Raw genomic sequence first — 12,935 nt, forward strand, 5'->3', positions numbered from 1 at the left:
GGGCAGCAGCCTGGTGTAGTATAAAGAACATAAGCTTTGGAATCAAACAGTTTAAACTACTTATTAAGCCACTTTTTATTGGTGTGACCCTGAGCAAGTAACTTAACTTTTTTCGGAGGAGGAGGGTGGGGTGAAGGGAGAGTAATAACACCTGCCCTATGGGATTACTGTGAAGTTTTAGAAAAACCAAGTGTATAAAATGCCTAGAGAGAACAGAGAGAACCTATCTGAGTTGGTGCTCAATAACTGTTAGTCTTATTTTAAAATATGAACCTTTCTCAAATATAAAGTATTTTGAAGATTTCCTGAAACTAATATAAGCTTAATAAGTAAATGAGCAACTGAGCATCTTTTAAATTATGTGAGACATCATGGAGAAAGCAGAGCCAGGAGGCAAATGGTTTTGGTCCAGGAATGGCCACCGGCGAACAAGAGAGTTAATTTAAATCCAATTCAAAATATTATCATTGAAGTCATGAATATAAAATTTTAAAACAAATTAAGCTCCATGATATAAAGAAGTATTACGTATATTAGTAATTGTAAGGATGAAAAGAAACAAATGGAAGGGAGGGTAATAGAAGTTTCTTGGTTGCTTCCATCCCAAATGGAATCAACAGTAGTTAAATAAGAATGTTTAAGTCACTGCCTATTAACATTAGCATTTTGAGTTTGATTTAAGCATAAATAAGTCTCTTTTTAGCTTTATTGAAGTATAATTGATATAGAAAATATTAAACACATTTAATGTATGCATCTTGATGAGGTTGGACCTGTGCGTATGCCTCTAATACCATCACCACAACCAAGGTATGAAACATATTCTCACATACAAATAAATATGAGTAACTCCAGCACAATATACTTTTCTGTACCTTCGTTTTTAATTCTGAAATAACCGAAGTTGGTTCTCTTCAATTCATCCAGTTTTCCCCGAGACGCTCTCCTGGAAGTAGGCTTTCGATGTTAAATACCAAGTGCAAGTATTTGGACCTTGGATCTGCACACTTTTTTGAATTGTAAAATTGGCCCGATGATCAATTCTATTCCCTAAATTTTGAAAGGTGTCATGAGACCAATCGCACATAAGAATGAGCAAGAAAACAAAATGAGTTTCATGCAAATTTTATCCAGCCAAGTCCTCTCTCTTCGATATGTTGGTCAACTAGCTCTAGGGGAGGGGAGCAATCCTCTGCCGGTTTCCAAAGTGTAAATACCACACCGTGGCTGATGTCAAGCTGCCCACATTAATGACCAGCTCACCAAATTTCTGTGTATTTGCCACGAGCCAGGGAGAATGAGTCCCAGCACACCGCTGCCGCTTACCTTTTGAAATAAAAGGTTTTAGTTAGTGAGGTGCCATTTCAGGAAGAAGGAGAGAGAAGGAGCCAGTTAGCAAAGCAAAAAGGCTCAACACGCAGGGAACATCGCAAGTACGCCGTGTGTTTACCTGGGCATCGAATCACTGCGGCTTCATCTTTGCTGAAACCCCCTATTTGACCATGAAAATATCAGCAACATGTCAAGGGGCAGTGCGAAACTCTGCCCCCCATCGCTGCCTCCTTGTCCATTACTGTATCTCTTTTGTTCTTTCCCCGTCCACCTGGTCCACATGTCCATCTTTGCTTTCTCTGTCTCTGTCTCTGTCTCTCTGTCTGTCTGTCTGTCTCTTTATCATATTGTTGCAAGGAGAAATCGAGTTGTTACCTATACCACTATTTTTATGTATCCTTTTAATTCCTAGAAAAGCAGTGGTCATAGTCAATACGGATTTTAGGGCAATTTGAGTTATGTGCCACATAACGGTGGTGTAGAGAGAATATGGCTCTTCTCTCTCCTTGGCCACATGCTGACACTTTTAAAGATAATATTATCCAAATAGATGCTATTTCCATGAAAATGATATGTTGTTTCTTGGAATTCTTGAATGGCAAATCTAATAATATCATGATTTTCTATGTAACACTATACCACCATCTGCTACAGATTTTAATAATGATTCCTTGTTTTTATGTGCTTTAGAATGTTTGTGTGTATGTGTTAACGTGTGTATAGAATCATATTTCACTCACATGTTGAGCTATATGATTTCATACATGTTAAACACTATATACTATAGAGAAAATGATAATTTCAATTATAAATTATAAGTTACATGTTATATCAGATATATAAATTATAATATTACAATTTTATTTCCATTTCGAATGTCATTTTTGGTAAGCCCTCTTAAGAAAGTAAAAAATGATAACCCTACTCTTAAAGAACTTCCAGTGTTGCCGAGGAAATAAGGCTTCTGCTCATGAAACATCAAAAGAACTGAAATATACACGGAAAGTACAAAATTGTGTACCACAGATACATTAAGAGTTTTCAGAGAGAGTGACCTGTAACCTGAGGTGACAGAGAAAGCAAGCTCCCATGGAGACGCAAAGTCTCTTGAAGGCAGCTGACTGTGTCATTTAGTTTTACTGTCATTTAATTTACTGAATCTGAGAGAATGATGGAGAGGCAGGAGAACACAAACATCATCTTATGAAGGAGGAAGCCAGGCCCCAGAAAAGCTTGGTGGCTTGTCTGGAGTCACCTTGCTAAGCTGGCTCTTAGTGACACACAGGGCCCAGAGGGGCCACGGAGGCAGGCAGCGTGCCATGGCCATGGGTCGACCCACGCCCCTCAAACCTTGGCCCAGGGCCATGGGATGGCCGAGTCTTCCCGAAATATTTGCTAAGTCGTTAAAGGAATGTGGGCCTTCCTGACACGAGGCAGAGAATCCCAACAGCCAGACACAGTGGCAAGGGCTACAGAGCCAAGCTCTTGTTGGGGAAGAAAAGTAAGAAATGAAACGCTGAGGGCCGTTGGACAGAGCTTTCTGGAGGGTCAAGGTCCGAACAAGCAGTGGCATTTCTCAGGTTCATTTTTCCTTTAATGGAACACAGCGCCTCAGAGGCTTCTCCAGGACGCCTTCCTGAGCAACTAACACACAGCCAATCTTTTAGAAGCCTTCTATCTGGTGGCACTCCTCAGGTAGATCCTGATGTGTTTTGCATAAATGCCAGCATGATAATGAAAATAGCTGACATTTACTTAATTTTTACTATGAGAAGCACAGTACAAAGCCACCTTATTTAATACTAAAAACAACTCTGTGCGTTAAGTCTATTTTTACTCTTTATTCTGCAGGTGAGGACACCGAGGGGTAGAGAACTTAAGGGAGACATGCCCAGGCTGACACAGCCAGGAGTCCCTCTGACTCCAGAGCCAGGCATCTCAGTCACCATTTCAGAAAGGAATTCCCTGTAGGCAGAACTATGTCTAACATCTTCCAACTCACGTCACCACATTCAGTAAAGGGAGAAAGTAACTGACATGACGTAGCAGTCATGTCATCAGTCAAGGTGCTGCCAGCGGAGAGCCCTTTCAGACATTTGACTGGCTTCTGGTCTTTCGCTATTCTAGAAAATGCAATTTTCAACTTTAAAAGTGACTTAATTTAAAAAGGTATAAATATCTCACTTCAGGTAATGAATGGCTAGAGAATTTGATGTAGGAACGCAGAGAATCTCAAAAACAGATAGGCTTTAAAAGAAAACTCCAGAAATAACTCTTGGCCAACCACGTATTTCTGGAGTGTGAAATTGCAACCCATTGCCAGATCTTCTAACGAAATCTGTGAAAATCAAAGGACATAATCTGGTAAAATTCCTTCTGCCTTTAGAGCTATACTTGGCTGCAGACAATTCTGGCTGAAATGTTTCACTCTTCCAAAAGGCAGCAGCTGGCCCTCTGGTATAAAAAGCAATTGGTGAATAAAATTCACACTCTTCAAAATGTGTGAACATCAGTGATTTTTTTTCCCCCAGCACCGCTTTCTTTTAGAGCAAAACCAGTGAGGCAAACAGTATCTTTTAGAAATTCCCTTTTAATTTAAATTTTTGTTGATTTTCTTGGTTTATAGTGTTGCATAGTCAAGGTTAGCATGTATGCGTGTATGCACACATGTACATTCCTCTTCCAGCTTTAAAACAAGCTACAAGGCCAAAAATGATCTTGGACTCAGTGAAACAAAGACCTAATTTTATATTACAAAATCCTAAAGGTATGACTGAGAACTGTAAACATATTGCTAAATAAAGTGAATCATTTACTAGCAAAATGTTTCTCAATTCAAGTGTCTAATCATGCATATATTATTTGCCATAAACTTAAAATTGAGATGGAACTACTAAGTAGCAGATATTTATATAACATAGTAACTTTTCTTTAAGTTTATCCTATCAATTAGATTGAGGTACCAAAGTTATTTTGATAAAACTAGAGACTCCTCCTAACTCTTTGGTTTGGCAAAATGACAAAATTTAAATCACTTCGTTATTGTACCAATGGTATTTTCGGAAGAGTGAATATCTAGAAGGGATTTCCATGTATTGGAACCTTGGAATTTTCTAGATGGGATTTCCCTAATAATCTTTAACAGCTTTTACTAGTTTTAAATGAGAGGAGTCTCACATGTAAACTAAACATGTCTATCCATTGCTTATTAGTTTGATTTTTGCTGGAAGCATCCAGTCACCTACCTTTGAAAAAAAAATAATAAACTTCATTTTCAGAACAGTTTTAGATCTATAGAAAATGCAAAGATAGAACAGAATTCCTATATACCCCACTCCCATAATATTAGTATTATGTTTTGCATTAGTATTGCAATGAATGAGCCAAAGTTTTTAACTAAAGTCTATATACTTTATTCAGATTTCTTTAGTTTTTACCTTATTTACTTTTTCTCTTCCAAGATCTGATCCATGATACCACATTATACTTTGTTGTCATGTCTCCTTAGGCTTCCTTTGGCTATGGTAGTTTCTTAGACTTTTCTTGTTTTTGATGACTTTGATAGTTTTGAGGCTTACTGGGCAGATATTAGTTTTTCTCATGATTAGACTATGGCTATGGGTTTGGGGGAGAAAGACCACGCAGATACAGTACCCTACATATCACATTATATCAAGTGCATATTATCAACATGATTTATGCCTTTTTGCCAAGCTTCTTAACCATAACATTAATCTTTATTCCCCTTTCAATGTTGTCGTCTTTGGAAGAAGTCGCCATGTGCAGCCCACACTAAAGGAGTGAAAGTTATGCTCAGCCTCCTTGAGGGCAGAATACAGAAAACTTTTAAAATTCTTCTGCATGGAAGATTTGTCTCCTCATCCCCACTTATTTATTTATTCAATCAATTATATCAGTATGGACTCATAGATGTTTATTTTATACTTCTTTATTTAATATGTTGCTCAAATTATTCCAATTTGGCCATTGAGAATTCTTGCAGCTGGCTCTTATGTCCCTCTGACTAATCTCCATTATTGTGGGTTTATTTGTTTTATTAGTTTGAACACTTCTTTACTTTCTGGCCCTATAAGATGCCTCAGGCTCATCTTGTATACTTCTTGCTCCAGTACTAGAATCAGCCATTTCTCCAAGGGTCCCTGGTTCCTTTTACTGGAGGATGGTATTAAAAAACAAGGTCTGAGCACTAGATGTACTCATTGTGGCTAGGGTGTTGCTGCTTCTCAGCCTTCTCAACTGATAGAACAAGGAAATATAGATGTGATACTAACCCATGTATATACACATCTTTATTTCTACAGGTAATGATCTACATCCACATTAAGCTCAATATGAGTTATACTGATATCTCCGACGCTAGTCCGTAACCACTGGGTCATTTTAGCCTGCTCCCTTGCTTACGTGTAAAATTCCAACAGTGAGAACCTGGTTCCCATCATCTGCCATCCACTAACCTAACTGCTCAGTTCCAGTACATATGTATAGCTGTTTTAGAATTGTTAACCTATATTCCCCTGGGAAACAACTTTATCAACTACAGGACAGTGTTTATGTACAGTCTCTTTGCCTTCAATCTTACAGTCCACTCATTTCCAAAGTCACTTAAGTGAGCACTTTTATCCTCCACCGCCTTCGGTGAGATTGTTTCAGACATTAGTAATACAGTTAGATTGTTTTGTCACATCCATTGTACTTTAAAAAGGAAGCTAAATATATTAAGCTGTTTTTTTATTCTAGATGCCAGAATATTTAAAAGAGAATTATATTTTATTCTAGGTTCCTAAATATTTTGAACACTATCTTTAATCTATGTGGCTATTGAGTTTATTAATGGTGCCTCTCTCTCTCTCTCTCTCTCTCTCTCTCTCTCTCTCTCTCACACACACACACACACACACACACACACACACACACCCCTATACCTAAGTCCATTCACTATAATTAAATTTTATATAAATATACATTTCACATTTTAGCTTCTAATACGATAAACTGTATCTTTAAGAATTACACATTAGAAAAAATATAAGAATATGTAAACATACTCTTTCAGAGATGACTCCACCTATAAAGATTTTACTTATTTTCTCTCTTCTTCCCCCTCTTTTTAAAATAAAAGCAAGGGAAACAACGCCTTGGCCTCTGTGCTCTTCCATGGCTGGAACAATTCAAACCAAGAACTGAACAGATAGGGGCCGTGATCAAAGTTTGCTTCAGTGACTCAGGTCTTCACTCCCAAATGGGATGGTGACATACAAAAACAGGCATGCGTCAGAAATGATGGCACATTTAGCATTTTGTCCAGTTTTATATACTAACTGAGACAGTTATTATGTGACTGTGTCACAGCCATTTCCAAGCATATCCATACTTTCTCAAACATGCATGTTAAATTATGTCTGTCTATATATATCGCACAAAATAAGGTATGAATAAAATTACTTTCATATTTCCTTTCTTTTTATTTTAACCTGATTTAAGGAATATTTACTTATTGGTTGAGAAACTAGTAGCCAAATTTGTAAATGTCACCTAGCCTTAGAAAGTCGCCATTACCCAGCCTCACTCCCTACCTCCTATCCAAAGTAATATCCATTGTTCTTCTATGTATGTGCTTACCTTTGACAATGACTGACAACTGGGTGACTCCTAGTGCTTCTCAAAAATACTGGAGAGAGAAAATGTTCAAATAACAACGTTGTGATCATTTACCAAAGGCATAAATAGCCACAAGTCCATAAAACACAACCATTAAGGACAACTCTGCCAAGCCAGAGGCTTTCACTAAAGTCCCTCATTAAAGAGACGTCAAGTAGGCATCTAATGGGGCCATGTGTTCTGCATCTTTAAGAAGAAAAGGGGACCGTAACGAAAATCAGTCATTCATTTTAAATGAAGTCAAAGCATGAAGTCAATAAAAACATTTTGTTTATTCTATTCCATTTTCATTAACTTTTTCTCTGAGTTCCGGTGAGAAATCTTTCAAATACATTTAATGTGGTCTAATATTCAATTATTGAGATTAGTTATTCACTTTCTTCCATAAAAGCACATATTTAGGTAGTTTCTTTTACATCCATTTCATTATAGAATTACAAGCTCGAGAGGAGGGGAAGGCACGAGAAAACCGTGCAGGGCATGATGGTGGCGCAGAAGGCCAAGAGCTGGACGTGATCTAGTGAAGAAGAGAACAGGTGCTTACAAGAAAAGTTTCCAAAAGGAATGGAATCAGTAGATACTCTGATGCATTTAAGCATATGAAAAATCATTCGCTTGGTGTTTAACATACCTCAGAAGCACTTGGAAAGGTACAGAGAAAATTAAGCAAATTTTTAAAAATGAACTAATAAATAACTCCAAGCAAAAACAGCAAATCGTATAACACATGAAATAATAATACTATACTACATGACTCAGCAGTGCAACGTACATGCTGACTACTACTTAATAACTATTAGCGAGGGAGGGAAATTGAAGACACTATAAGTAAGATAAATCCGCGTTTATCAAAAAAGTCAAAAACAATATCAAAACTTGATAAATCAAGGAATAACAGAATAAGCATATTTTAAAGCAATAATGAAGGTAAATATCCAAAATAGTTTTTTGGTTTTTTGTTTTTAAATGAAAGTCGAGGTAACAAGACTTTCATGGAAAGGTGGGACAAGCAAATCCTTTGCTTTGTAATCAGTCTTTTAGTAGGATCTGATTTCTAAGTACATGCATTTATCACTTTGTTACAAATTAGAATATATTCTTTGCAGTAAAATTAAGCTGGTTTCAGAGGCAGGAATAATATTCTCTTTCTTAAGCCAAGTAGGGATATTAATGATTTTTTTCCAAAATCCTATTTTGGAAATTATCAAACATACTGCATAAAGTTGAAAGATTTTTTATAGTGAATAGCTGCTTACTTAACACTCAAGTTCTGCCACTGACATTTACCATGAATACCTAACTGGTCTCATGACTATCTAACCTTCTAGCCATGGCTCTATCCATCCAAAATCCAACAAAGTGAATTGCCGACATCGGTACGCTTTCCTCTAGGTACTTCAGCATACATATAAATGTTTCAGAAAAAAAATTTAAAGAATAAAAATTCAAGCAAATTAATAAGAGTTTCCCTCTTTGCCCAGGAAGTTTACAGTAGAAAACACATATTTTTTTGTGGCCTAACATTTAGTTAGAAACATGTGACTAACTTAAATGTCACGATGCAAATTGCCAAAGTGAGTTTAATGGATTTTTATAGTTCTCTAATCATTCAATAGCACCTAAATTAATGCAAATTATAGCATACTCAGCCAAGGAGTGCCTGAACAGTGATAATTTTATGACTGTGGTTTAACAGACAATGCTAAATCTAGCACATTCTTAGAATACTTCCATGACTTTGTGGCATTGCCAGATCCATAAATCGCATTCTTATAGAAGCCAAAAAAGAAATCAGTAGTTTGAAATTTTATTAACCATTTGCTTGAAAATCCGATGACTGTCCCAGTACAGAGTACATGAAGGACAGGTGACACCAAGGAAAATTAAGTGGGACATTCTACAAAGTGGTGCATCAAATTGCTTAACAGAGAAATCCAAGACTCAGAGCCCACAGGAGAGCATGTGATGACCCCATTCCTTTCAAGTTAATGATTTTTCATTCCTATTTTTAGTAATTTCTGACTTAAAATATATGAAATTACTAACTTCAGGGAGAAGGACTGGGACTAATGAGAACAGACCAATAGAAGGAAATGGAAATGTGAAATTCTAAACCCATAAATATGGCACAAAAAAGCCGGCAGTGGTAGTCAAGTTAGTAAAGCAAGAATCAAGTTTACATGCCTGAAAATCAGTTGTCAGATGAGAAGACGGCCACATCTACCTACAGAGGGGGCGGCCAGAACCACAGACATTTTTGCATGAGCAGCTCAAGTCCAGGTCCCACTGCTAAACTCATGCTTCTCTCCGGCTAATCCTTCCAGGGTAGCTGAGCTGGAGCCAGCTGATACATTCAGCACTGGATATGGGCTAAAACCGGAAATCCTTAACCAGGAAACATACTTTTATTGGTAAAGTTCTTGACACTATTTTGCATGTTAGCCTCAGAAATAAACTAATAAAATATTCTTTTTATATTGCTTGGAAAATCAACAATTACTATATATCTTAATATATACTTGAAGACGATATTATTTACTTGATGTGTAGTAATTCTGTTTATATTTCCCTTTGTATGTTTAAGGAATATACATTGCATTTTGACTTTCTGACCTCAGAATATTCCACTGTGGATAAAGACTGTATATTCTCAGTCTTGCATTTCTCTCACAGCAGTGGGGTTTTGACCCCAAAAGAGACATTTGGTAGGATGTCTCACAATTCAATAATAATTTCCAAGGTATTTCTAGACTTAAAAAATGATAGCGTACATTAAATTCAGTGATGTACAAGCACAAGACACCAGAAACAGCAGTAAGTTGGGAAATAAGAGACTGCAGTTTCAGCTTTACTCGTGGTGAGCTGTGCCATGTGCTCTTGGGAAAGCCAACTTCTTTCTTTCTTTGTCTGTGATGCTCAAGACCCGTCACTGCGTTCAAGTTTATGCCTGTGTTATTCTTTAGCATTTGTAAGCCAGGGGTCACAACACCTGTGGGCAATCACTTCAAAGTTCTCAGGACTCCTGCTCTGGAAACAGACCGGCTTTGTAAATCTATTCAGCAGGGTCGTGGGGCTGGAAGTGGAGGAGGGGAAGTGGACGGTTTCACGTATAATTTCCTACTCAGCCATTTACTCTATCTCCATCTCTTACCCCATTCTGTTTCTACCCTCTCCTTTAAACTGTCTCATAACTTCCATGCACTTTCCAACTTATCTTCCTACACGACACTTCTTAAAGACAATAGCAAGCCCAAGAAAATGTAACAAAACACTGCAGAAAGAGGAAGCCATTGTTGTCTGGGCTGGCTGATTATAAGGCACTGGGTTGAAGAGACTATGCATTATTTTAGATTGTTTTGTATTGCACTTGACCGTTTCAAGCAAGTGTGGTTGCTTAAGAAACATGAGCATATTCTGATTATTTTCTAGGAATTTGCCAATCCATCTCCAAACTCCAGTAACCTGAAAGAGTAGATGAATATCTGAAGCATCTAGCAAACTTTCAGGAGACATTTAATGCACTGTGAGAATCTGGTTGATATTAGATCCCTTCCACCAAAGTATTATTTTCTAAAATAAACTTTCCAAATCTTTGTCCATCCTACTTTTTAATCTTCCAACTTCTCTAACACAGTTGCCTGGCTGTCCCATGTGATCTAACAGAACTCTTTGCCAATTACTATTTATTTTTTTGTTATTTTTATTTTTGTTATTATTTATGCCTACAGCACCTGGTCTTCCCAGGTGGTCTCCCATCCAAGTACTAACCAGGCTCAACTCCGCTTAGCTTCCGAGATTAGACATCGGGCTTGTTCAGGGTGGCATGGACGTAGACCATGGACCGTGGCTCCACTGGGGTGCGAACCCAGGACCTTCTGCGTGTAAAGCAGACGTGCTAACCGCTACACTATGGAACCATGTCCGACTAATTACTATTTAAATATTAAATGAAAATTCATGTTTTCTTTCCTTAATCATCTATTACTTTCTTACATTAAAGATGACCCCAAATTTGATAAATTATTCAGTTTTCTAATTTATTTAATTTAAAAATTATTCGTGATTTTTAAAAAGTTTTTTTTTTGTTGTTACATGTATAATCCTTACCTTTAAGAAATTGGTTATGGAAAGACACAAAAGTGGCAATAATGGTAGAGCTGTCATAATGAAAATAAATCATAAGCGCTCTAATATATTATGCTTGACTTAAAAAATCATTTAATAAAAATAGGACTTATACCAATGGAAAGATGATAAATGTTTAACAACTGGCTTTCTGGGTGGGAAAGTGGGGAGGTAGGGAATCTGATTTGCAGCACCGCTGATTTCCATGGTGTAAATACTCCCACCGTGAAACCTACGGCCGATTTCAAGCTACCGATTGGTTAGCAACTGACTCGGAAAATTCTTGAAATTTTAACAGTCACCACTAGCAAGCTGGTACATGCCAGCTCCAGCACATAATTGGTGATTACTGTCTTTAAAACACTGATAAACTTTCACTTTATAATTGAATAAAAATGCACCACATATCTGGTGTCATCATTAGATTCTTTTGGCCCATGAATAGCTGACTCTTTAATAACAGCTTTTAAATAATTAAATCTGTACAGTAGAGAAAAATAGGATTTCTTAGTCAACCTCAAATATCTGGATACTTAATATCAGACAGGAGTTAAAATAAGCACATGAATGCAGAGAGGTCTCAACACAGGCCCAGCATACAAATCTGATGTTCACTGATAGATATTAAATTCTTGCAGAACTTGAACAACAATGATGTAGCAGAAATTAAAATCAACAGTGAGAATCAGGAAGAATAGATTTTAACTTTAACATTGCTTCTAACCCATTGAATATGGATCGACCAACCTCAGAAAATGACAAAATCATAATTTGTTTCACAACCCTTAAGAATCCCAGTGCCAATTCCTTTATCAGCCATAAAATCTACCCATTGAGACAGTCTTGACACGTGAAGATTAGGCCTCATTATTTCATTTGTTTTTTAAATATGCTTTCCCTTGTATCCAAGGATTAAGTTAATCCCTTCCTCCATTATGCATGAGGTTGGAGCTTCCCTTCAAATGCGGGGTTTGCCACCGGTGTTTGCCATCTTGACCAGTGTCCCTTGTGATTAAACCAATTAATTTAATTTCATTTCAACATTTACTGAGTGTCTCCTGCCTATCAGGAACATGTCAGGCCCTGAGGACTGAAAGATGCTGGAGGACAGATAACCAGCTGGTCTAGTGAACTAGGTAAGAACCAGTCAGAGAGAGGAGTGCCGAAGAGATTAAAAAAAAAAAAATGAAAAGTTAAACCTCCAGACTTGGCCTGTGAGCACGACATTTTGCTGGTCATCCGCAACAATACCTCGGTCACCAAGACATGATGCTACGGAGGCAGAAACACATCTCACCCCACTCAAACACTAAATGTGTTTAATGGGAAAGTATATCCTATTTCCTTTCATGTTATTTACCACAAAATAAATAGATATTTGAGAAAAAGGGGAAAAGATAATATCCTTTGCTTTGACACTAATCCTTACAGCTCACATTTGCTTAATCTTTAAGGATTCATTTTTTGCCTATCTGGTCATTAAAATCTCCAGAGAATCTTCTGTTCTTCAACACATCAGAATGAAAGCAGCAATGACTCCTCAACTGCCAAACCTCCCGAATCATCCGGCTCGAATAACCAACTCAGATCAGTTCAGTGTTCAACCATATTCGCATCCTCAAGTGGCGAAGGTTTCCCTCCCTGTGTGAACGAGGAAATGTTTTTTTTCTTTAACAACGTACATGTACATCTGTCTCGCTTGATTCTTGCCAGTTTAGGTCATAAAAGTCTCTGTATAGTCTATTACTCTCCATCCTCAATCTCATGGGCACTCTCAATTTCTTAATAATCATGACCAT

At 37.3% G+C, this 12,935-nt stretch overlaps 1 protein-coding gene, 1 non-coding gene and 1 pseudogene across 8 annotated transcripts in view; all 3 read right to left on the reverse strand.

Annotated features, from left to right (window-relative positions):
- DCLK1 (doublecortin like kinase 1) overlaps positions 1-12,935 on the reverse strand; it is a 327,891-nt gene that overhangs the window by 234,481 nt on the left and 80,475 nt on the right. The gene's annotated exons all lie outside the window — the stretch shown is intronic.
- LOC111741037 lies at positions 10,731-10,846 on the reverse strand (annotated as a pseudogene).
- Positions 10,856-10,928, reverse strand: TRNAV-UAC. Its single transcript has one exon. It is a non-coding gene; the product is annotated as a tRNA-Val (tRNA).

Source organism: Pteropus vampyrus, unplaced genomic scaffold, assembly GCF_000151845.1.
Source record: "Pteropus vampyrus isolate Shadow unplaced genomic scaffold, Pvam_2.0 Scaffold71, whole genome shotgun sequence".
NCBI lineage: Eukaryota > Metazoa > Chordata > Mammalia > Chiroptera > Pteropodidae > Pteropus > Pteropus vampyrus.